Below are 22,935 nucleotides of genomic sequence, written 5' to 3' on the forward strand. Positions count from 1 at the left end.
CTGTTTTGATGACTTAACAAGGAAAGCTCCTGCCATCAAACAAAGCTCATCCAAATACACATTTTCCTTTGATGCATCCCAGGTCTCGAACTGAATTTCTTCAAAAGCAATAAACAGAAAAAAAGGGAAAACAATTATCATCTTTGTGTGTAGACATCTGAGCTTCTAAAACAAAGCTTGCTTTCATGTCTTCCAAGTGTTCAAGGCTGGAAGTAGGCTTTTGACCTGATTCTCCAGGGAAATTCCTTTAGAAATAACTTACTCTTTGATTTCTTGTCAGGGTTTTATTTCATGCCAGTCTTCCTAGACTAATATTATAAAAAGGACAGTTTCAGGAAATAGCCTTGAAGCTGTAGAGAGGATGCTAATAGTTCCAGAAAAAAACAAGTTTAGCATCAATTGGAGAAAACAGAATTAGCTGAAAAAATCAGCATCAGCAGACATTGTGGCTGTGGGTCGTGAAGACAGTTTCTTCACACTGGTGGATATGATACACCTTTACACCTTTTGTTCACATTACTTGCTAGAGTGGTTGTCAAATTTATCCCCACCAAGGACAGCAGGAGCCTGCATTCTCAGGGATGGGAGTAAACACTTTACAACAATCATTTTCTCACATTGTCATATTATTTTATTTTACTCCTCGAAATACATTTTTCAACCAGTGAATTCTCTGGTTGTAAGATGCAGTGGAAATATTTCATGACTGAAAATATTTCATCCTGCTTGCTATATTTTATTTTTGAACTTCCTTGAGAAGTGGCTCAATTCTGAAGAATGATGAGCACATTAATGCTCACATTGAAAACCTGGACTGCTTGAGTTTTACACGATTTTTCTCGTTTTGTCTTTAATGCTGCCTATCATTTACTGGGACACAAGTGTTTGTAGATGGCTGACATGGAACTCAGAGCCATTAGACCTGGTTGTACTTCTCAAACCATTTCAGTCCTTCAGTTGTGCATGAAAGGACTGAATCTTTCAGACAGGATCTTTGCACGTTCTTTGGGTGATGACATTGATACACAAGGAAATATTTGAGCAACACTGCTTCGCAAGAAGACAGTAAAGACAAATAACCAAAGTTCTGTTTCACATAAATGTTAAAATTGCTAAAAAATATTTGGAGGTCAAAGGAAAAGGTACTATTTCCACATCAGAAGTTAATTCCTCAGTATTCCTTTGCTTTAAGCTCTCCAGACTTTTTACTCCTCACACCTGTCACTTTCCACTGTATTTTATTAGCCCAAAGCCAAACTTATCCACCATTTTTCCAATAAAAAGCACTTAGAGATGATCTCTTTCCATACCAGGCAATGGTGTTTGTTAGTAGTCTGCTGTTTTCCTTTTACTATTGACTGTTTCTTCCGTCTATGACACATTTCGTTTCCTCATAACCAATTCAGCCAAAATATAAGAGACTTAGTTCCTCCATATATTTGTAGAGTTTGGGGCCGCAGGTGATGCCTGTGGCCTTCTGAAAGGCAATAGTTTGATCCAGTGGTCCTGGAACAGATCCCATACTTAATGATGGACAAAGATCATGGCCTGAAAATACCCTTCATTCTTAGTCTAATTCATGATGGAATTAGAACACGGTTCTCTTTGTTCCTTGGCAGTATGTTCCAGGGGTTAGCTAATTGCAAAACCTTCATCTTATTTCCCCTCTGAATGTACCATTCTGCAGCTCCCAACCAATGGATCCCCTCAGTCTTTGTCCCCTATGTTAAAGAATTAAAAGGCTTTTCCCATTGTAAGGTAGCACTATGCTTTGATAAAGTCTCCTCTTATCATTTTTAGTGTTGGAAGACATGACAGAGAAGATATTTTAGAGTCAGAAACCAAATAATGTAGCCTTTGAGGAAGCCATGAGCTGAATTACATGTGATTGTTTATGCAATGCAATTTTGGGGACATGACAGTCCTTTTAGTGTCATACTGTAAAGATTCTTATTATGCCCTGGAGGAAAACCTGACAGAAGTAGGCAAACAAAGCTATTAATCACAAATCTATGGGTTTTTTTCTTTCTTCATATAAAAAGGTGTCAAAAAAAAAGCAATAAAACTTGTCATTTGTTCCGTTATTCCCCCAGAAAGATGCGAACTGCATCACCCACGCAAATCATACCTGTGTTTATTGTGGAGGAAAGTGGTATTAAATCCTGAAGTGCAGCACAGATAATTATCATAGATAACCCAGTTAGTTCTAATGACAAGTCTATTTAAAAAGGTCTTTTTTCTGAACTAGCAAAACTGAAAATGTTTGTGAGAAACAGGAAGATTTGTAATGAGAGGAAACCTTTAATCCTGTGACCTGATGAAGCAACTCTGAAAGTTTTCACTTAAAACCTCAATATCATTTAACTTCCAGTTTGTTTAAGTAATTACTTGAGACAGAAAGTTTAATGAAAATCAAGCATCTTGAACTCAAGTTAGATCTCACATGGACTCTGTCTTACCCTTGTTGGCTCTCATTGTCTGGCTGTTTGGGGGTTAATGCAAGAAGCCTTTAAAAAAGCTCAAGTTGCAGCAACATTTTAATGCTCAACTAAAACCAGTATCAATTACAGGTAAAACTCTACAAGTGCTGTCATTTCTTCAGGTCTAAGTCCAGGTGCAGCTTGTTTTCAAAAATGCAGGTGGATACTTTGGGGGCTGTTTGAGATCCTCCTTTTTCCTCTTCTATCTTAAAAATATGATCAGTGGTGAGTTTCTCTGTTTGCAGTGATGTATTTGAACTGGACAGTAGTTGCCATTCCTAATTCACCAGGTTCTGTAATGCCTTTGAAATTTTGTTTTGAAAAACTGTATCCTTTGCAATATCATTGCAGTCCCATAAATTCTTAAGCTTGACGTTCTTAAGAGTGTTTGAAAGTTCTCTCACTTGCATTAGAAAATATGGATTGTGTATATCAAAGTCTCCTGGCTTTATAGATAAAGTACTTTGAAAGTTTATATTATTAGCATGGCATGCTTGCTTGAAGTACTAAAATAGTCTCTTCAAATGTAGCTTCTTCTATTAAATCCTTCTGTAGGATTCATGTAACTTAAAATTTTAATTAACATGTTTCATAGCCCTGCCAAATATTTAACTCCTCAGTTATATACTTAAGCAATCCCTTAGTTATTAAACAAAGAAAATACTGATTACTTGTAACAGAATCTTCGTCCTGTCATAAAAGCAGGTACCTATCTTCCAGTTCAAAATAGCATCAAGGTTAAACCACAAGCAAAGTTTAAAGCTGGATATATTATTTTCTGTTACAGGATTTTTTTTTACAAAGTTGAGAGATAGAAAAAAGTTTGAAAAGAGTCTGAACACCGGTAAACAAGGAGGTTGTCACCTCTAAAAGAGGTAATGAATTGACATTAATCCAAAAAGCTTCACTTGAAGTTTCTCAAATGTAGCATTCTTTTTACATCCTCTTAATTCTTGTTAAGTTTGCAAAAGACACCAGTGTATCATTTATATTATCATTTATAATAAGACATTTCTATAGAGGAAAAGCTCTATGGTTTACAATTACATTGTTGTGCAGGAATTAGGTGGAATATTTTTATGGATGAGCTTATGGCTTGAAATAACTGAGGTTGCTGCATTCTCAGTGTGCTCAGTTAAAGAGTTAATTTGTTGGCATCTTCTAGGATAATTATATTTTAAAGGGGAGAGACAAAATTGTCTTCAGTAGAGTCACAGAATCACTCTGATTAGAGACATCCCTAAGGAAATATTTTTGCTTGTCTGGCTTGGGAGAGTTTTAGCACCTTATTAAATTTAAGTTTACAGTTTCAAGTCTCATGGTGGATATTTTATATGTGACAAGAAAATTTTTACTATGTTTAGAGTACTTGGGAGTTTCAGGGGATGTCTGTGTCAAAATACAGAGTAGTAACCAAGTTTCCTGAACTTTTACTGTCCTTTCTTCCCTTTTACTGCTTACTCCCATTTCACTTTATTCACTGGAGGTTCTAATTCTTCCCAAATTGCTGTATTGGAATCTAATTCCCTCATATTGCTGTGCTTTGAGAGTCTTTACGTTGATGAACAAAATTAGTCTTTTTAGCAAGTAATTACTTAAATTACCTTAATTATATAATAATGTAAGGTCAGCAACAAAATTATATATACTTTAGCTGAATTGTTATAATGCTGATGACATTAAGTGCCAAGCACTAACTTCCATCCTGTTTCTCCCAAAGCCAAGGTTTTGTACAATCCCACTGCAGTTTATTCAGCATAATTTAGTTTGAGGTGTTTATCACAGTAGAGATAGCCAAAAAGGTATTTGAGATAATTAGTTAAGTGATTTTATAATTGCTGAAACATCTGCTGGAATTAATTCTGGCAAGGTAGCCATTTTATTGAAATAAAAATATTCTCATATTACTTTTGGCAAAATAGCTCCCTTGGAGTCATTGAAATGGCTGTGGGGAAGCATGTGGGGCATTGAATTAGTCTTTGGGTGCACAGTGCATAAACTGCCTGCCCTTCTGCATTTCCAGCTTAGGAAGACACAGCCAGGCTCAGTGCAGGAAGTCTTCAGCTGCTCATATTAAAACTCTTTCAGCTTCTTCAGCCCTGGGCTTCTTCTGCAGAGTCTGAACAGTCCTTGTGCTCATGGGGTTCCCTTTGTGCCTTCCCTGACCTCAAATATGCCAACACCTCAGTCCTTTCACTTCGTGCGGCTCTAATGAGAATTCACAGATCTGTTTGTTTCAGGATTTTGGTTTTTGTCACTTCAGGCAGCTGGAAGCCTACACATCCTTTTTCAGAATCCATAAATGAAGATGAACTTTTACAAACACAGCTATTACTTTAGACCGTTTTTAGAATTTAACAGCAGCTAACATTTTGAGAGCTTACATTTTTGAAAATGACAGTGATGCTGCAGTTGAGTATCTGTGGTAGGAAAAAAGTTTCATGGCAAAAACCTGTGGGTAGGGACTACTTGTAAATGTATTTCTTTAGTGAGAGCAGGTGGCATGTTTGCCATTAAGCAGTGCCAGTGAACAGACACAACCTGGTCTGTGGCATGAATGCTCAGTTGTCTCAGTGGTTCTTGGGACAGTTTTGCCTTGATCCAACTGAAAATGTGATTTATGCACCAAAAAAAACAAGAGATGATGAGTGGCAAGAAAGTACTTAAGCGAAATGTCCAAGCAATAGCAATGTGTCTAATGTTTGGAAGTTTTCTATGGATATATTGGCATGATGGGGTGGTCAATGGACACTGCTGTTAAATACAGGGAGGGAGACAGGAGCTCAAGAGATGTGTATCAAGGTAAGAAGAGCATCTAGAGAGGTGTAAGTGGTGATGGAGAAGAGGATGGCATGGCAGTGTATAGTTTGTATTTACAGTCATTAAGATTAAAAGAATTTATGTAGTTCAATAGGTGCAGAGCTGGTGTTAGCTTTCGCTTTTACCTTTTAGAACAGACAGGTTTAGTAAGGACTGATTACTTCAAAACTAGCTTAAAGGTATTTAGGAACTAGTTATGTTCTGAAGTTTTCTCACCTCCATGAGAAAACAAGAGAATTTTTAGCTCCAGGTTGTTTTGTGGAAGAGTGGAGGGATGGCAGAGCCAGGGGTTGGTTGTCTGCAGGGAGCAAGACCTGCTATAAGGAAGCTTACTGTTTTAAACGGGATGAAAAGTATTTGATGGAACAGGTGTGAAAGGCATTCAAAGAAACATCCCAGGGTATTTCTGCTGAAGTGCTGGATATTTTCTGTTTCTGCATCACAGTTATCACTGCTAGAGCAAGACACCCATGTTCCTCCATAGCTTTCTTTAGAGGGGGTAACAAAAAAAGTTAACACAAAAAGACATTGGAAAATAAGGACTTTTCTTTCCTCTTTTAAAAAATGTTAAGATTTTTTTTCCAGTGATATGTGTGGCTGATCTTATTTAAAAGTCACTTTGAAATTTGGGAGGAAAGGAGTCTCAGGGCGACTTTATCTACAGCTCCCTAGAAGGAGGTCGTAGCCAGGTGTGTGTTGGTCTCTTCTCCACAGTAAGTGACAGGATGAGAGGAAATGGCCTCAGGTTGCACCAGAGAAGGTTAAGATGGGTATTAGGAAAAAATTTATTCACTTAAAGCTTGGTTAGGGATTGGGGTAGGCTGCCCATGGAAGTGGTGAAATCACCATCCCTGGGAATGTTCAGAAAGTGCTTGGATGTGGCACTTGGGGATGTAGTTTAGTGGTAAACAGCTGGGTTAATGGCTGGACTCCATCTTGCAGGTGTTTTCCAACCTTAATGATTGTATGACTTCGGGGGGATGTATGATGGTTGAAAATTTCATTGCAAATGAAAAGCACTTTTAAGTTAAAAAAAAAACTGAAAGAAATGTTGAACTGTATTGCAACCAACAGTTTGTTTCTCAGCATTTTTATTGGTATTATTTTTATAGAAGAGAAACTTTTTTAGTGGCAAATCTTGTGGCTTATGACACAACTAAAGCCATTTAAGAAGTTTATTCTTCTGTGACTAAACTTTCATCTGTCAGAATGTGTGTCGAAACACAAACATTGACATCTGGAATGCTGAAGCTTGTGAAAAAAATCTCACCATTTAGCTGGAGGCAGAGCATGCAGTTAAACTTGTTGAATCAAAGTTTACAGTAGGCAGTCAGCATCACCTCCCTGCCTGTAAAAAGTCAGTTGTTCATGTTCAAAAAAAAAAAAAGACAAGAAAATATTAGGTACAGTTAAGACTTTGCAGCCAGTGACTGTTATTTGTGTCTCTAAATCCTTTTGTTTCCAGAGAAAAGTTTGGCAGTTGGTAAAAGCAATACAGGCAGCACATCTGTTGTGTATAATAGTGAGAAATTGGTCAGGAATCAATACTTAGGTAGTTGCAGGTTTATAAATGACAAAGAAGGAATATCTGCTGTAGAAAAGGGTGGCTTATTAGGGTACATTTGCATGCATAAATATAGAAGTGTGTGCAGAAGTGGCAAATAGCATTGGAAACCAAAAGGTATCTCCTCTTGAAAGGAGTAGGGGAGCCTTCAGTTATACTGTAGAGCATCCAAAACTCATGAAAGATCAGGTAATGTCACCTAAACTCATCCCTGTCATTCATAGCCATACACTACTTTGTTTTAAATAGCCTGTTATGCATTTTTTTCCTGTTTTGATTTCTCCAACTCTGTCCTAGCCCTGCTTTCCCCTAGAGTCCCACAGGGGTTGCACCTTAGCAGTGCCAAAGAAATGGCATGGTGGAGATGAAAGACATAAAGGATGTTTATGCCTTAGTGCCCACATTTCCCATGGCATAGATGTGACCAAGCGATACAGGGCTTTCACCACATTACCCCATACTCAAGTGATTTGCTGAAAGATTTGTGTCCCTTAGTGCTTATTTCTGTTCAGAAGGCAGCAGATAAATAGTGCCTTTCCTTAGATATAAACACCAGTAGTTTTGTCTCTTGAGATGGTGTTCTGTTCTTAGAAATCAAGGAGCTCATCAAGCCCAGACAAATCTCAGATTTTGCCCAAGAAACTCTCACACAAGGACATACTCTCAGTGCATAAGTATCTGGCACTACATCCAAGAAAGCTCTGCTCTCAGGTCTTCCTGGCTCCATTCCTAATGCCAGAGTTTGGAGAATTAAATTAGTATCCATGGTAGAAGAACACTGGACCAGACAAGGAGAGAGCAGAGACAGTCACTGTGACCTAAGCAAGGCTTTTGACAGGTCTCCCATAATACACTTGTATGCAAATTGGGGCTGTTATTTCTAGATTTTGGGTAGGTGGTATATTGTAATGTGGGTGAAAAATTAACTGGAGCACAAGTCTTGAATGATTGTGGTCATGGCATGAAGTTGGTGACTGGCTCGTGGGGGTTTTTTAGGGGTCTGGCAGCGGCAGACTCTTCTCAGAGGAGCACAGCAGGCGGAGAAGAGGCAACAGTCACAAGCTGCAGCAAGGAAAATTTCAATCAGTTGCTTAAAACAAAATTAGGTGGTCTAATACTGGAGCAGGCTGGCTAAACAAGGTGTAGCATCTCCATCCTTGGAGATATTCCAGACTCCCCTGGGCAACCTGATCTGTCTTGGAGATTGGCCCTGCTTTAAGCAGGAGGCTGGACAAAACAGCCTTAAAGTGACCCTTCCATCTTAAGTTGTGCTATCATTTTGTAAACCACAGGACAAAAATCATATTTAAGAACACCTCCAGTAGCCATGTGAAATGCTTAACACTGACTTTGGGGCAGAGCAGGATGTATTTTAAAGTCTCTTCTGCTCTTTTGTGTCCAGGGCCACAGTTCCTGCAGATTCCTTCTTGCAGTAAATTGTACTGCTCTAATGGACTTCCCAGCAGTGCAGGGAGTGGGTGTTGAACCAAGGACACATGGAGCAGCATTGCAGGGTAGCTTATTAAGTACTATGTCCATAAGGCAACCTGAGTGCTTAGAGCCTTCTGCTCACAAATGAGGTCTGAGATCTTTGGTTGCCCTTTCTCTCCACTGTGCACTGAATTTGGCACATAACAAGGTAGTCGGGGTGTGATGATACCGAGCCAGCTGGAGGGCAGGAGGAGATGATGATGGGTGAGGTATTTTTCCTGCTGTCCTTCAATATAAAAAGTTAACATTTAATTGTTGCAACTGCTTTTACTGCAGGCTCTGATGTTAGACAATTACCATATCAATTTCTAACCTTGTACCTGAACCCCGAGGGTCAGATCTGTACTTGGTAGAGCTGCTGCGTTCACCAGGTTTCTGCTAGGGATTGGTTTGGCTTGGGCTATGCTCTGCTGTTGTCTAGCAGCAAAGTTTGGAGTTTCTGAAATTGCTCTGCAGTGCAACTGCTGCACAGCGGACTACAGTGGTTTCAGTGTATCCTGCTTTGCTGAAGGCCACATCTCACCTGGCCAAACAGTAGTTTAATGGCAAAGCCAATTTTAAATGTTCTATATTAAAGGTGCCCAAATTCACCCTGAGCCGTTTCCATTCTTTTTGAAGCTGTGACCTTTTACTTACTCCAGAAGCCAGTTGGAGAGGGGAAAGATGTTAGAATCATAGAATGGGAGTGGAGTGGAAGAGACCTTAAAGAACATCAAGTTCCAAGCCCCCAGCTGTGGGCAGGGGCACTTTCTACTAGATCAGGTTGCTCAAAGCCCCATCCAACCTGGCCTTGAACATTTCCAGGGATGGGGCAGCCTCAGCTTCTTTGGTCAGCCTGCTCCAATGTCTCACTGTCCTCACAGGGAAGAATTTCTTCCTAACATCTGATCTAAATCTCTCTACTTTTATTTTGAAGCCATTCCCCCTTGTCCTACCATTATCTGCCTGTGTAAAGATGTGGCAAAGATTTTAAGGGACTTTTAGAGAGCCCCTGGAGACAGAAATTGAACACTATTTTCATAATTATTCCACGGACTAGCCTGCATGACGTCAATGTGATTCATGCAAGGCCATTACAATATATCTTAGTATCTGAGTAGGAAGTGGGAACAAGATCCTGGGGGGAGGAAAAACCTGGTGTATGTCTGATTTTGGTGTTAAGTACAAAGAGAATCATAAATAAATGGTTAGGTTCTGTCTTGAGAAGTTGGGGTGAAATAAGGTGGCAGGCACCTTTAGAAAACCCCACATTTTCATAGGCCATTGACATATTGTTTGATACAGATTAACTGTGAAGCTACAATTTGATGATAACCAGCACAGCAGTAAAAGTGTGTAATAAATAATAAACAAAATATAGAATGCCTGGTATAATTGAAACAGCCAAACATTTATGACCTAAACTTCTGTTAATGCCTCAGCCTCTTCTAAGGGGAGCAGTGAGGATTGCCACCTATTTCTAAATGCAGATATTTTGCAGAGTGATTTCTTTTTGACTGCTCCCCCCAGCACTTCTCATTGCATCTCTTATTCCTCTTGAATGACTATATTGCATTTTGTACAATAAATGGCATTTGAGTGTATATTGGAAATGACCAGGATTGGTATTAGAAATTAAATAAAATATTGCCTTTTTTTTTTTCCTTTTTGTAAATTGCTCCAGTGGTAGCAAATTAACAGTAAATTGATAGAGAAAGGTAAGCGCAGATCCTTTAAATCATAGTGAAGTTTTTGGCATTCAAGCTAGAAGTGTCTCAATTTAACACATCATTGGTTTGTATTATTAGAAATTTCATTGGTTTGTGGAGCGTATGATGGTTATGCTCTAAAATTGAAAGTACATAGACTCAGGACTTCCACAGTAGGCTGAGCTCTCACGCAGTTACTGATCAGTGTGCAGCAACTGCCATGGCTTGTTAATAAGCACAGGCAAGCCACCATTAAAATCCTACTTGCCACTGTATAGAAAGATTTTTAACAGCACTTATTTTCTTGTTTATAGTTCCATATCAATCATGAAATGGGAACTGAGAGACCAGTAAATGTCATTTGCCACTTTTCGAGTGGCATGAATTTATCATCTTCATTGCATTTCATCGCATTCATCTGTTTCCTTCCAAACGGGAGTAGGGGATTAGAGTGGAAATGTGTCTTGAATCATTAAAAGAGACTCTACTTAAAATAGTAGGGTTAATTAAGCTAGCAAACTTGTTTCAGTTAATACTTAGTGTGATCCTAACTCTTCTCATACTGTTTTGAGCCTTGTTCCCTGAAAATTGTCCTAGAAACCCCTTGTAATAGGGGAGATACTTGGTTAAATAGTAAAATATTTTTAGAAGCTTGCTAAACTTTAAGAGGATCTTTATTTGCCAATTTTTATGGCTGCCTTCTCCACGGTGCATTTGGTGGGCACTTAACAAGGGTTTATTATGTCTATAAAGTCCTAGCACGATATATATTCCTTGTCATGTGCAGACTATGTTAAATGTGCCTTCTGTCACGATCATGAGGCTGGTTTTATTTAGATGGTGGAATTCTCAACTGTGGGGAATGAGAATTTTTCCATTTTTGTGTGCTGCTAGGAGGTAATTATTTGGGACTAAAGTTAAAGTGTTTGCCTTTTCCCACGATCTGGTGGACTCGTCTGTTGTCATCCTTTTGCTCTTAAGGCCTGATGTTCTTCATTGTTCCTTGCTGAATGGAACTTGCTAAAATGCTTGTGCTGATGTAGCAGCAGCTGATGTGTCTGAAGCACAGGTGGTTTCACTGACTTGTCCCAGTGGGGCCCATTGGCAGGGCAGAGCAGCATGGGCTGTGCTGGGGACATGGCTGGTGACACAGCAACTTGGGATGGTGATGCTTGGAGTGCTCTGCAGTCCTGCAGCACCACGGGACATAGGCATGGCATGTCACCAGGCTGGGTAAGGACACTGCTGGGCCTTTATCAGGTAATTGGAGGTCTTAGTCGTGGGATGGAAGAGTGTTTGCAAAACACTTGGGAAACCAAGTAGCAAAGGGGCTGCCAGATTACTTCTTTCTCATATCTGAAAGCTCCCAAGAAGAGCATAGCAGGAGCAGTTAGCAAGCTGGACCTTCTCTGCAAGTTGCAAATTAAATAATCTCATTTAATCTATTCCGTGTGCTAAAATACCTCCGCAGCTGAGGATGGTCAAATCCAACCCCAGTATAGGCAGGCAATTCATTAAGAGGTGCAAATCCTACTACAGTCATGCAGATAAATTTGGTCAAGGACACTGTGATTCAGGGCATGGGCTCCTTCAGCACAAAGAAAATCTGCACCATCTACACTCTCACTGAGACAGTGCTCTGCAAAACCCTTTTTTTAATGGAGCCAAAACTGGGATCTGAATGAGTTGTACTTAAAAGCAATTGTCTCTCTCATTTTAATTAATCAGTACTGCTTGAATACTACTGGTTGAATAATGTATTTAATGAATAATGCTGTTGTCCATCAAATAAATTATTCAATTAATCTTTCTTTTTTGCATTAGCTAAACTTTTCTATAGAAGTTCGGAAATATCCATTGAATAATCTATTAGAATGATGCATTGCTCTTCAAATATATGATACAACAAATAATTTTATCTAGTATTCAGCCAAGTTTTCCCTTAATTAAAATTTGCATGTATATAACAACTGTGCCTAAAGAATCACAAACACTTTAGGTAACAGCAGACATGAGGTGGAGAGAAGTGTTTCTGTTATTTTGGATGATTTATGTGTTTTAGCTGCTGTGGTATTGTGTTCTAAGAGTATGTCAGGGATGGCAAGAGTTCTGAAGATTCTCTTTCTGTTTGGTTTTTTTGGGGGTTGTTTTTTTTATTATTTTTTTGTTTAATAGAGTTACTTTTATTCTGAACTCCAAATAAATTATATACATTTTTCCAGTGAAGTGCAGCCACCGTTGCAAGAGAAGTGGTTGGCAATCAGTTCATTGTACAAGGGTGGAGAATGAAGAAACAGAGACTGAGGAAAAGAGCCAATTCCACCACGGAGAGATTCACATGGCAGATTCTGACGTGCAGAGAGCTCTCACTCCTATCAAACAGCTCAAGGAGCCCATCTCAGGAGGGCTGACTACTCCTATGAGGGTCCATAACTGTGAGTGGCTGGGCACCCAGCCTCCAGGACTCATATTTACACCAGTAATGTGCACAGGCACATCAGATGCCTGGACAATAACAAAAACACTTGCTCAAAGCTCTAGTATGAGCAAGGTGATGGCTGACTCCTGCTTCCTTCAGACTTCAACCAGATCTTGTGGTCATGTACAGATATTGGGGCTGGGAGGCAGAAGGGAATGTGCCCAAACCCCCTCAACAATTTGCATCTCCTGCCTCATTTCTGCTGATATTTCAGTGCCTCCATGTCCCATTTTTGGAGGTAACAAACTCTCTAAGTCTGACTTTCAAGAGCCTTTAGGTACCTCTGGGTTGTCAGGCTTCAAGTTTGGCCACCCTAACTCCATCTCTCTGGACTTGGGCAGAAATCAAGAGCCCTCTCTGCCTTGGCAATTACAGAAATCCCTGCAGTGCTTCCCTGTGTTATTGAAGACACCTGCCTACCCCAGAAGTGTGGCCCTAGGAGGCAGGGCCAGCTGTGGTGGTCAGCCTGGATGGTCCCACACTGAGGTGCTCTGGGAGGTCAGTGTCCTGTCCCTGAGGAGGGACTCGGATATGGGGAGGCTTTAGCTGTGGAAAAGTGGAGCTGTGGTGCACAGGGTGGCCCACTGGGCATTTTACACTAAAATTCACTTAAATAAAGACTGGAAACCCAGTCCTGTTTTGATTTAGAAGAGGAAGTCCTTTACTCTTGCATTTACATTTTTCTTTAGCTTCCAGTTTGTAAAATGAAAGAATAATTTAGAGGTTCAGAGGAGCTCCATGAAGTATGAAATAACCCAGCCACTGCTGCATTTGGGGTCTTGAAGACAGTCAAGGAACTACAGTTGAGGCCATTAAGGTCATCTGGTTTTGTCTCAGCAAAATCCTGTGGGTTTTGATGTTTAGCAGCTTGGTAAAGAATGCTTTTTAAAGGGAAAAAAAGAAGTAATTTATTCAGGAATTTAAGTCCTGGGCTTTATCGCTAACCCTTGGGAATGGTTTTACAACAGCTCACCGTCTCTCTGGTTTTGAGTGTCTCTCAGAATGATGTAGGCTCTTGATCTAGCCAACTTGCCTGTTTCTTTATATTAAAGTTGCACTTCTTATGATTGTGGATTTAATTTAATGCAAACGGAATTGTGTCTAGGTGACATGATCAGACTGTGTTATGCAAACTCTTACATTATGACATTCCTCTCACACTAACTAAAAGCTTTGTTGCAACATATTAATATAGAAGGGGTTATTTGTTTTGCTGGTAATAAAGGCTGTATATTTGCTGTTTAGAAGTAGTAATAACGTTGACTTTTACACAACCTTGGGGAGAAAGTTGTGTTATATATTTATTTTTGAAGAGTTAAAAATTAAAAATGCATCTTGTGTATGTTCAGCTGAGACGAGAGCGAAGGAGAGTACATACAAATTCCATCAAATACAATTAGCATAATCAGAGACTGGATGAGAGCCACAAATGATTGCACAAGGGGAAAAGAAGTAGTTCCTGGGATCTTGGTACATTGCCTGGAGCTGAAAGGGACACAAAGCAGTAGAAACTATTTTTACCCAAGGGCAATTTTTGCTGATACTGTCCTTGCAAGCAGCTCTTATTTTATTATTTTTATAGATTCTTTTTCTGCCTTAAATTTGTATACTGAATTATCCATGAGGATAAATGTCAGAGTGGATTAAGATTAAATTAGGAACTAGATACTTCAAAACAAAAAAATGTCCCTCCTTCCTATGTACTCCCTTTAGTTTATTCTAGGGTTTTTTGCAGGGGGACAGAGTTGGCTTTTTTCCTTGTAGATGCACTAGGCTGCAGCTACATAGACTGTATTTTCCTTTGAATCTTTTTACATTCAGCTTCTCTGCACAGATAATTTAACTTCCAATATCCCATCTTCTTTGGTTTAGGTCATCATTCTCTTCATAGAGTTCCTGAATTTCTTTCTTCTCTTGTAATATAGCTGGGTGATGTTCTTTGTCATTTTTTTCCCTTTTTCCCTCTGGTTCTGCTACAGTGCACACAGGGGCACAGTCAGAGAGTTTACAATGGCTCCTACCATCCGGAGAGTGATGAGTAATTTAGACCACTTGTTATCCAGGGCTGCCAGACTGCAGCTTCTAACAGAGCCGACAGAGAAAAGTAGACATGACACCAAAATTAGGTACCTGTATTACACTGTTTAGCTGCTGCCCCTAGATCTTGCCAAGTTAGTTATAATAACCCTATTGATGTTAGTGGATGAAAGCTCAGTCTTAAAAAATTCCCCCCATGTTGTACACAGAGGTTTTGCCTATCTGCAAGAAAATCTTTTCCCTCCTTGCTTCTTTTTTTCCCAAACCAGTTCTTTTTTCCTGTCACTTTGTGTTTCATCTCTTGTTTTCTCATCATGCTCACCTCCTTTCCACTCCCTCTGACACATGCAAATGTTCCAGAATACATTCATGCGCTCATACTTTATTAGTCTTTCTCAGATGCATACTTTTCTGGTTTTTATTTTCTGCTGGGCTTGTTTTGTTTGGAACTCTTTATACATTTTAATGCAAAATATGCTTAAGGGTGTCTATTTAAAACTGCAGTTGTTTAAACACTCCAAATGGTCCCTTTGGGAAGGCAGAGGAGTGCAGGGAATGCAGACAAAGGCGACTGATGATGACTTGTATGTAGCGCACCTTCCTTTGTCCACAAAACCATGTTTACAGCATTGAACTGACCAGTTTCTGGCTCAGAGCAGCTTCCAACAGTTGTTTAGTCTTGAAAATATTTTTAAAAAACATTTAACCCCAGTGCTTTCTCTCACTTTGTGCATTCAGAGATCTTCCTCAAGAAAAATTCTAATGGGAAGGAGTTGGTCAGTTGAGCACTACCAAGATGTTTTTGAGAAGCAAGATTGGAAGCGCATACAGCTGGAAATATAGCTCTCTTCCCATAGGGGAAACGCCTGTTTTCTGAATATAGAAAAGATTTGGGAAGGTTTTTAGATACACCGTTCTTTCCCTCTGGTACTCTTCCAGTTCAGATAATGCTACTGATGTCCCTGGGCCTACAGCTCAAGGTAAGATGCTGTGCTGGGTGTATGACAGCTTTTCCAGACATGGAAATGTCACAAGTTTAAAGCCTTCCATTTTATGCCCTATACAGCTGTAAACAGGACTTTTATTCCACTGAGAAAGGCAGGTTTTTAGTTTGCCGGTGGAGTTAGCTCTCCTGGCTAGTTCTGAAAGGGCTTGAACTCCCTCAAGCTTGGTATTGAAAAGCTTTAGACAATCACATTTTATAGCTATTTTACTTTTATTAGTGAAATAAAGAAAAAAAGAAAGCGAATTTGAGACCTACCTAGTTCAACCTTTGGTAAATAATTGCAATGTAAAAATTTACTCATGACAAGAAGGAAATTAAAGTATGTCTCTAGACTACTAGTTCCAGAGGCAAAAAAAAAAAAAAAAATTAAATAACAGCAACAAGAGTATCTTACACTTTTCACCTCTTTAGGAATCACAAAGCTTTTTTAAGCAGCACCTGCTGTATAAAATGTGAACAGGGAAAGCTGTTTCCATGTGTCCAGCTTGGTGCTGAATGTGGCCATGATGCAGTGAAACAGTGTGGGACTGGATGAGAGGGCTCCTCAAAGAAGAGGGGAATATTAGGTGGGCTGGAATGTAATTACTGGAGTTGAATCTGGGCCAAGACAATGGGACTGACAACACATTCCTGGGAAATGTGCTCTTTGATCGTAAATATCTGTGAAGCAAGCTTGCCAACCATATTGATTTTGGCAGTGGATTATCACTGACAGCCAGGATCTGCGGCCCTCCCGCTTAAAGCAGTGCCCTAATAGGTTTTTGGACAAGCAGCCAGGATATATGGAGAGAACAACTCCCAGGATACATTCACCCCATCACAGGTTCCCTGAGTGTGTTGGGTTGGCCCCTAGAGAAGTCCTGTACAGGTGTTTGGTGCCAGGACAGCAAGTCCTGCTCGTTTGGGAAGTGCTGGCCCCACACAGAGCAGGTGCAGGTGCACTGTGGAATGTCCAACCCACTGGAATCAGCAGCTCTGTGCAGGTGTCCATCCTTTTGCTGAGGCTGGTCTGGCTCTGCTCCCTTTCCATCATGAGCTTTGACCAGAATGAAGCCTGGGCAAAGCCTGACCTGCATGACAGCTTTTTTCCTTCAGACTCTACATTTGAGAGACAATTGCTGGCTTTACCAAATGTAAGATCCAGGTTTCAACAGCCAACACATTAGGTAGTGATACTTACAAGCTGCTGGTACTTTTGTTCTTAAACAAAATTGAGTATAGCTATGAGGAGGCTTTTGTAAAATAATGAGATAAAACTTGAGAAGGTTTTATGATGATGTTTGTCTTTGTGTATGAAATGCATAGAGATTGTGCCCTGATCCTCAACTGATAATTCCAAGTTTTTTTATTGTATTACTGTAATACAAATAATAACCAGATATTTAGGCTAGATTAGAATTTACTTTTGGATTCATTAGCATTTCTGTTAAATCTGACAAATGATTTAGAAAATCTATATGAATTCAAAGAGCCTGCTTATCATATTTTGTGACAGCTGGGTGAATACTTGACATCTTTGTGCTCTTAAAAGAACATATGCAAAGATTCAATTTAATTTGTAGGGTTGAGGGAATTTATTTGCCTAATTTTGAGCCCACTAGCACATAATGGATTTGAAAGTTCAGTTCTAACAGGAGTATAATTGGGTTCTGATTTCACTTAGAAGAGAGCATGATAGAAATGGTGAAGAGAGAGACAGAGACACGAGGAAAATAAAGTAAGAAAATGAAACTGAAAATACTCTTGAAAAAAATTGTGATGAGATTGAAAAAAGAGTGTAGCAATGCACAGCGTGAGAAAAAGCCGTACATAAAAAATAAGTTACTCTTTAAGGGGACAGAAGAGACAAGATAATACATTCTTAATCATAGTGGCAAATGTCTTTTGGCTGAGAAGAGCTGATGCTTTAAAATTTACTCACTGTCATAACTGAAAACAAAGACAAAATATTGAGCCCCTTAAGTTGTGGGAAAGGAGAGATGGATGTTTCCCTAAATACTTTCTCGAGCTCAGGAAGTAAAGCATCTCATCCAATGTTCAGTCTTGCAAGGAGAGTCCTTCAGCACAAATACTTGGTGTAAATAGTGAGCTGCAAGGAAAGGCCACGTGGCCGTGGCCATACAGACCAGATCCCATGGGTGAATATCTGCCTTGCTGACCAGCAGTTGTTGTCTCATGTCTCCTGTGGTTTCATTTTGGACAAAGACCATCTCACACTTAGGTCAGCTACCACAACACTCAGCTTGGTCTGTTCCCTGCATGCAAGGAAAGTCCTGGGTCCTTTCAGATGACTGGATGGGCGCGATGCCTGCTGGCAGTTACCAACAGAACACAGAGATGGAAGTGGCACTGTACCAGGTGACAGTGAAGGAGTCTTCCCGTACAGTTCCTGAATACTTTTGTAAGAGACAAATATTTGGATTTGTTCGTTAGGATCTGACCTGCTTACACCTGCTTTGCCTTTTGTTTTTGTTCAGATTACAACTGCTCCTTTTCTTACCATTTTTGAAAGATGAGTGAACCCTCTGCTTTGGCCCTTAATGTGCACAGTGGGATCAGTGGCAGTGTAGGTTTCTTCTGTCTCTGTGCTGCTGAGGACTGCTGCCATGTGAGCAGCACATCCAGTCCAGTGTCCTTCCTCATCCCGTGCAGTATGTGGGGCCAGGATTCACAAGCAGCACAGCGTGCCAGCATTCTAAAGTAGCTTTATTAACAGTCCTTAGGGATTACCTCTCTACATCCCTCATTTATCTATTAAGTGAATCTTTTTGCAGAAAAAGAGGGCAGGAATTGAGTCTGGTTTCAGTCTGTAACTCAGCATTTATATTTTCTGAATTACTTCCAAGTGAGCTGGCTCCTGATGTCCCCAGCCTTTCTTTTGCCTCACATTGGACACAAAGTCCCTTTGCAGCTCGGCACTGACTGGTCCAGTTGAACCAGCCTGAGCCCACGGCATTTGAAAGTAAATCTCTGTTCAGTGCTATAGGACCTTGTCAGCTGCTCAAGGTTCAGCTTAGTACACAGCAAATAGAAGTATTTCTCCTGTGATACTTGTATTTACTTTCATTTTTAGGTAAGAACTACATTTTCAGTTGTATCACTGGCAACTTTCATTAATGCTCCTTGTTGAACAGTAGCTTTTTCATCTTTGTACTTTACTAACGTTGTAGAATTAAATGGGTTTTTCTGTCTTTTTGATTGTATCCTGATATTCTGTCATGTTTTGATCTCTGTGTAGTGCACATAGACTGGAAACTCCTTGAGGTACAGACTCCTGGGTAAGGAGGGTGTATGAAGGTGTATATTTTCTTTAGAGGATGCCTACTGTGGCAGACCCCCATATACTATGCTACTGTGAAATAGTAGTAATATAATAATAACAATAACTATTATTATTATTATTATTATTATTATTATTATTATTATTATTATTATTATTATTATTATTATTATTATTATATTTTATTTCTTCCACATTACCTTTGTAATACCTAGAAAACTCAATTTTGTTTAAAGTGTATTGAGAACTCCAGGTAAAGAGCAGGAAATGGCAACCTACAGACACAGCAAATGGCCCGAAGTACTAATACATTTCTGACTTTATACAGCAACTTTTCCTTAATCCGATCACTGGTTAATTTAATCCTGTTTCCTTTGATTGGATCCCCTGGAACCAAATAATTTGTATTGTGTTTTAGTCTGGTATTTCTGATCATTGTCTTTGTTAATTTGATCAGGATTGATTGAGGCAGTCATTGAAAGTAAATCATATAATTAATCAAATGCAGCATTAGAAAAGCAGGCCCTCAGTGAGTCTGTTAGCTTTTACCTCTTGTTTTTCTTCCCCAGTATATGAAGCTTGGACTACTTTTAGAAAAAGATGATGAACTTTTTTATAGCATCCACAGCTCAGGAGTAGAAAGGGAAAGAGATACAGATATATCTATGTACATATGCTTATTTAATTGTGAATAGAATAGAATAGAATAGAATAGAATAGAAAAGAATTAGTTAAGTCAGAAGGGACCTACAGTTATCATTCAGTCCAACTTCATATCTCCTCTCAAAGCATCTAAATGTCAGAAATTCTGTGACCCTTTCTGAGACAGGCGTGTTTGGTGGAAGATCTTGCTTAATGGCTCAACTTTCTTGTTAACTCAGTGATTTTAAGAAACTCAACATGTGATCTATGTTTGAATTTGGCACAGAATCATCACTAAAAAATAAGATATGGCTCTGTGCTTTATTCTAATAACATCTGGAAAATCTGGTAGAGCCAGTCAGCCAGTGACTGAAGCTGACAGTCACTCCAAAAACTGTGGTATGGTATGGGCAGAAAGGAGATTTTGGATTCTCAACAAAGATAACTTTGATTTCCACCTGTTGTGTGGAAAGCATACCTGTTGGGTTTTTTTTCAGACTAGGTGTGTGGTCCCATTTTGCTTCTTCCCTCACTCAATAGCTGTGACCAAAGTTGGCATTTTTGATCTGCACTGTTAGATATTTATAGATTTGTGTTCTAACTGAAGCTTTATTACAACAAACCAAGGCTCAGTTTGTATTCTGGAGGCAAAGACTGTACAAGAACCGCTAGAACTCCCCTTGCTCTTCTGAAGGCCACAGCCAGTTCAGCAGGGGACAGGCTGCCTCTTCAGGGGTATTACCTGCAATGACCCCAGGCTGGCCTCCCTGGCAGTCCATCCAGGGGGAACACAAGGGCACTGTCTGCCCTGCACCCATCCTAGCAGGAATAGCAGCTTCTGATGGACCATGACCTGCAACAGCGGAGGAGGAGAATTAGGAAGATCAGATAACGACTTGCTGTTGTAGGTGAGGTATCCCTACCAAAGGTCATTTAATTTTAGTCTGTCCTTCCCTTCATGGCTTACAGAACTAACCTGTGTTATTTAGTGCTCACAATAAGCCTTCTCTCCCTCTCCCTGTCACCTTGACATTTCTTGAGTGGGACATTATTTTTAGAGGTGGTTTACTTTGTGTTAACTTCCTGGGAGAAAAGAGAGTGTGAGGTTTTATACTTTTTGTAACATGAATTTTCTTTTAAAGATACATAACAGGGGGTTTTCAAAAACAGAAAAGTCTTTGGCCAAACTTGCATCCTTGCTGGATTTCCTCTTCTTAATTAGTCCAATGACTCAAATTGGACTAGATGCTTAGAATAATTTAATCCTAAAAGAATAAAAAGTAAAGGAATGTATATCAATGAAGGAGATGTAAGTAGAGCCTTATCTTGATGGTACCCATTTATCCTTGGATGACAAAGGAGTATTTAGCATCACAAGTTGCTGTGAACAGAGTAATACTAAAGGATCATCCAATTCACACCCAAAATGAGAATGAGGTATCTGGAAAAAATGTGCGGCGATGTAGCACAATTCTGACAGGTGTACCAGTAATGCTAGACCAAGCTATACCATTATCAGTTTTGCTTTAAATCATTGGGCTGTGGACAGCAAAGTATGTCTAATAGCCGTTTGGTAGATTTATATCTTGGGATGCTATGTGTTTGCCATAAATCTTCTAGAAGGATGGTGGTTGAGGCACCCAAGGCAGTCATGCTAGTCCACAAATCCGTTCTGCTGAAAGAAAACAGGAGAACTGGGCAGCTTCCTATTGGTAGTACAGAGATACAGAAACAAAACAAGCAGGAACACTTTGATGTAAAACCTGCAGAGCAGAAGAATTGAACAAAACAGTGACTGTTTTTCTAGAAAAACCATATATTAGCAGTCTGTTGTAAATCAAATTAAATGTCTACCTCACTGCCTGATCCTGCACTGAAGTTGCTGTGTTAATAAAGCTCTGAATCTGAATGGAAATAGGGTTGTGTCTTGAGACCTCATTCCCAAAAAGCATCTGCCAGTCATGTCTGGTCAGAAGAGCTTGGGGAATGTTTAGCTTCTTTTAGGAACCAATGGGATATTGATGAGTTCGAGCTGGTTTTGCACAAACTTGTGTGAATCTTAAAAAGGGCATTTTCATCTGTCCACACAGAGGAAAATGTCTTTATAGCAGAGGAAAAAAGGTTTTAATAAGAATCATTGAGATCTGTGATTTTGGGTTAAAAGGGAATGCAATATATTATTGTAGTGTTTTTCACTGTGAAATACATTTTGTGTTTCCTCTACACAAAAAAAAAAAAATTAACAAGACCAGAGCAATTACAAGAATACCCAGATTTTAGATGTTATCTTGGATGTAGAAAAAGTGATGGATTATTAAAGTGTATAGTGTCTGAGAGAAGTAGCACTCTAATGCTGTTTTTCACATCTTAATTTTAGTGCCTGCATAACTTACCTTCCTAAGATGCTCTTAATTGAACATTTCAATAGAATTTGAATAAAGTCTAATATATCTGGGATTCCTCCTCCACTTCTTAAAATATGATGTGAAATTTATTAGTCTTAATGTACATATCCCAGAGCTAATTGTTTTATCTTGTAAATCAGTTTCTCATCTTTTTTATGGCTTTTACTTTCAGATATAAAAAATTAAATAAATTCTTGATTGAAAAGTCTTTTTTGTTTTGCAGTAGCAAAAGGGGGAGGGGGTCAGCTTTGTAAGTGCAAAAGGATTTTTAGTTCTTTTTTAAATTATTTACAAATGCTGAATTAAAGGACAGCAGAGTTTAAATTATGCATTAAATTAGCATGTTACTGATGGAAGACACTCAAAGAAAGTTGAAATTTTTAATTGCTGTGATCCGAATTCAGCCACAATTTAATAGCTTAATTGGTGTTGGTGAACTTAAGGCAGTGATAAACCCCAACCTATAGGCTTATTTTTCTTTTTGCTGTGAAAGGTAAGCATGCTGTTTCTACAGTACTGTCTATCCTTTTGTTTGAGAGTTGACTGAGTATACTTTGATCCTTTTTTTAGAAAAAGAATTCTCTGTTTTCCCTTAAAGAAAGCTTCCTGAAACCTGGATCAGATTATGGAAACTAAAGTGAGCACACAAAAGTGCTTGTTAGAAAGTGAAATATATGTGCAAACTAAATGTGCCCTTGATGATAGCCTTATTGATCAAGCCAAGTTAATAAATCACTAATATCACGCAGCACTGTTCAACACTCACAGGCTTATATTGGTTTTCTTTTTTTCCCCCCTTTCTTTTTATGTGCCTGCTGTGTAGGCAGAGAACATGCACTTTCCTGCCACGGACTGTGTACTGCAATTGAAATACTGAGTTCAGAGGGCTTGAATGTAGAATGTCGGCATCCAATACAAGAAAAAGGAACTTTAAGTGCAGTAACTTGCTGCTGGGATTGGGGCATTTTGCTTCTTAAGTATTCCTCTCTTTCTTTCTAATGCTTCAGGCCCTCATCCAGAATGAAATTTGGGGTCCTGTTTGG

At 39.3% G+C, this 22,935-nt stretch overlaps 1 protein-coding gene across 3 annotated transcripts in view; it reads left to right on the top strand.

Annotated features, from left to right (window-relative positions):
* Positions 1–22,935, top strand: part of KLHL29 (kelch like family member 29) — a 388,164-nt gene that overhangs the window by 218,669 nt on the left and 146,560 nt on the right. The window lies entirely within an intron of this gene.

The sequence above is a fragment of the Zonotrichia leucophrys genome, chromosome 3, assembly GCF_028769735.1.
Source record: "Zonotrichia leucophrys gambelii isolate GWCS_2022_RI chromosome 3, RI_Zleu_2.0, whole genome shotgun sequence".
NCBI classification, from domain to species: Eukaryota; Metazoa; Chordata; class Aves; order Passeriformes; family Passerellidae; genus Zonotrichia; species Zonotrichia leucophrys.